The sequence below is a fragment of the Balaenoptera borealis genome (genome assembly GCF_965194805.1).
Source record: "Balaenoptera borealis genome assembly, chromosome: X".
Taxonomy (NCBI): domain Eukaryota; kingdom Metazoa; phylum Chordata; class Mammalia; order Artiodactyla; family Balaenopteridae; genus Balaenoptera; species Balaenoptera borealis.
The window spans coordinates 37,030,176-37,034,221 of NC_138881.1; positions in this window are offsets into that span (position 1 = coordinate 37,030,176).

Genomic DNA, 4,046 nt, shown 5'->3' on the forward strand with positions numbered 1-4,046 from the left:
CACTGGTTCATTTTCTAGAATATTCTTTCTACATCCCCCAGTGACTAATACTCAAACTGAGATCCTATGAGATTAACGGAGAATTCACCCCTGGATGTGAACATTTTTCAAAAATAAAATGACACCTGTTAGTTCAACAGGTGGTCTTCACTGAGAAGTTCAGGCATCAAGGAAAGGTGTAGCTGGGTCTTGTTGCATAACAGTCCTTGGTCTTAATATAGCAACATTCATCCGAGAAGCTTAAAGGACTTGACTCACATGACAAGCTGCCTCATTTTGCACTGACTCTTCGAAGAAATGCAGTGGCCTATATTCCAAGTAAAGTATTATGTTCCCTACCCAGGTACCTAGAAGAGTATGTCCAGTGACACATTTGGGAGGAACCTAGTGATTCTTAAGTGAGAAGAGAGGATTGAACCAGTGGTTTAGGCCACAGTTTTCCCCCAAGAATTTTTTAAGTAGAAGGCCTGATCAAATTATCATTATAACAAATACTTGAGGCTCAAAACGTGAGAATGCTTTCTGTTCTTATGTCTAATCAATACTTCATTCTCTTAATTCTCCCTTGGGGAAGTTGCTCCCTTATATTCTCCCTTCTTATTCCTACCACAGTTTGGTATGGGGACACTTGACATCCAGCTGCCCAGCTTCAGCTTCTCTGCCCCAACCCATCCTTTACACTCTAGACTGAAAGTTTGTGTCCTCCCAAATTCATATGTTGAAGCCTAATCCCCAATGTGATGGCATTAAGAGGTGGGGCCTTTGGGAGGTGATTAGGTCCTGGGGGTGAAGCCCTCATGAATGGGATCAGTGCCCTTATAAAAGAAACCCGAGAGCTCCCTTGTCTCTTCCACCATGTGAAGGCATGGTGAGAAGGCCTCTTCTAAGAACCAGAAAGTGGACCCTTACCATACACCAAATCTGCTGGTGCCTTGATCTTGAACCTTCAGCTTCCAGCACCTACAAGAAGTAAATGTGTGTTGTTCATAAGCTACCCAGTCTGTGGCATTCTGTGATAGCAGTGCCAGCTAAGATAGCAACAACAATAGATTTACATCTCAAATGCAATACTTCCTCCTGTCACTCCCCTGCTTAGAAATCTTTAGTTGCTCTCCACCACTTACAAAATAAAGTCCAAATGCTTCATTCTCCACAATCAGCCTCAATCTACCCTTCTTTTTTTCTTCTTACCTTTTTTCTACTTACCTTTTAATCTCCCCCTATTTTTCTAAACACCCATTTAAACACTGTAGTCAACAGATGGCCAGCTCCATGACGTCAAGGACTGTAGTCTTGCTCATTCACCACTGTATTCCTGCTTTGTGGGTTTTGTTGAGTGAACAAACAAACCGTCCCCTCCAATTGTTTCTAAAACTCACTGTTTCCAAAAATTCCCTGGCCATTCCTACACCCCAGCCCACAAGTTTCCACATACTAGGTGTCTTCTCCCTCATCCCCACAGTTACCCGCACCAGAAACAGCCTTTCCCCTCCGCTCTGCTAATCTGAATCCTATCCATGTCTCCAGGTTTGACTCAAGCTCCAACTTTGAAGGCTTCTGGAACTTCCTAGCCCACCATGGTATCTTCCTCCTTAGAAGAGCTATTGCACTTTTGGCACCACTCATTCATTCCTTCCACATTTAACAAGATGAACAGAATGCACGCCCTGCAGTAGAGGAGCTCACAGTCTAGATGGTATTTACCACATACTGCCTCATGTTGGGTCAATGACTTTTTTTAAAATTAATTAATTTGTTTATTTATTTTTGGCTGCATTCGGTCTTTGTTGCTGCGTGCCGGCCTTCTCTAGTTGAGGTGAGTGGAGGCTACTCTTTGTTGCGGTGCGCGGGCTTCTCATTGTGGTGGCTTCTCTTGTAGTGGAGCATGGGCTCTAGGCGCGTGGGCTTCAGTAGTTGTGGCACGGGGTCTCAGTAGCTGTAGCTCGCGGGCTCTAGAGCGCAGGCTCAGTAGTTGTGGCGCACGGGCTTAGTTGCTCCGCGGCATGTGGGATCTCCCCGGACCAGGGCTCGATCCCGTGTTCCCTGCATTGGCAGGTGGATTCTTAACTACTGCACCACCAGGGAAGTCCGGGTCAATGACTTTTTGTGCTTATGTGTTGTCTCCCCAGTTCTGTGATGGCAGAGGCCATGTTTTAAACTTATTTGTCTCCCCCTCACCCCCAGCTCTTATCAAGGTGTTCAACAAACATCTTTTGTAAGCGAGCAGGACCCTATGCGGCCTTCCTGGGGCAGGCCCCTCCCCCATATCCTTAGCTTTAGCTCCTCTCTGAAGGAGGTGGGGCCTTTGGGAGGTGATACCTAGATAATAATATCTGAGTTGTTTTACAGATGTGAAAACTCCCCACCAAATGGAATATGTTAACTACGTGATGACCATGAGCACATAGTCCCCCAAGGCCTACTGGAGCCTAAGAATTGATAATGTTAACCCCTGTGACACCTCCCTGTTACCTCACCATCAACCAATCAGAGAATCGTGCACAAGCAGATCACATACCCTGCGACCTCCCTCCCTCACCTGTCCTTTAAAAATACTTTCCTGAAACCCATCAGGGAGTTCAGGTTTTTTTAGCACTAGCTGGCCCAGACGACTTATATGGCTCCTTACAATAAACGCTGCACTTTCCTTCACCATAACCTGGTGCAGGGGAGCAGACCCAAGTTTGGTTTGGTAACAGAATGATTAAAATAATAATTTGATTTAATATTTTCCCCTCTCTGTGGTTTTCTTCCTCCACCCAGATAAAATAATTTCCAATCACCTATACATGATACTTAGGAGATGGTTCTCATCATCCTTATTTTATCAATGAGGTAACTGAGACACAGAATGGTGAAGTAACTTGTTCCAGGCTGTAAGTGGGTCATGGTTGCTTCATTCAAAATAGAGGTTGAACAGTTTTGGAACCAAAGACAGCGCGATCTCCATGGTGCCAGTATTTAGATATCTCTCTTAGATGCTGAGTACAAATTGTGCCCCATTTCACACACATACAGACTTCATCAAAATTGCAAACAGGAACATGTATATGTTCGGAGTCAGAGTTTGGTTTGTGCAGTATAATTAATATCCTTCTATTCAAGATCAAGTTGTATGAAAGGTAACATATGATAGAGTCAAAAACATTCCAGAGAGGATAGAGTGGGTGGCAGCTGGTGAGCTGCAACATTTTTCCTTTCACAGAACAATTCTTGTGGAAGACACAGCATTGCTGCCTTTTTCTATTTTCAGCACAAAGTAACACTTAACTAATCCAATCATTATTCAAGAGAAGGTGTATAACCACAAGCCTTCATTTAATCTGCGAGTTTTGCAAAACAACAAACTAACATACAGCAGAGGATGCAGATGGGTGGTCTGCTGGCACAAGTGAACTCACATAAAGGGTTTACAGATTTTTCAGTTTAATTTGGAATGCACAGAAAGGGATATTTATAACATCTATGAGGCAAGAAGAATCAAGAAAAACAAACCCTCATGTACCCATCAACCCAGCTTAACAAATGGAACAGTACCAATAGCCCTGAAACCTTCTAGGCACACACAGTACATGAAATAATCTGAATGAGCTGCCAAGAGTTAAAAATTGGGGCATTTCACACAAAAATCTGGATGGCCAGCCTCTCTTGAAAAACCTGGCACCATTGGGCCTGCATTCCCCTAGGGAAATAATTGGTTGGCCCTGCGTGGGGTTGCCCCTCCAGTTCACCACGTCCTACCCCGTGTCTGCTATCTGGCTGCCTTCCTTCATCCACAGGACCTGTGTGGCCCCGAGGCATCTGAGTTCATAACCCCTGGCACATGTGTTTCCTTTCTGGGTTGGTTTTCTCCCCTTTTGCACTGTTCAAGCCCTCCGTTTCCCCAGTTCTCCTGTCTCTGCTTTGGGGCACCTCTTTTCTGGGTGAAGCAGGACCTTTAAGAGGCACTGGGCTCTATGGAGATGTACAGATAAGAAAGTGTCTCTGTCTTGTCTTTTTGACAGGCAAATTAGAGAGGAATTCTGTGTGCTCCAGAGAGATCTCTG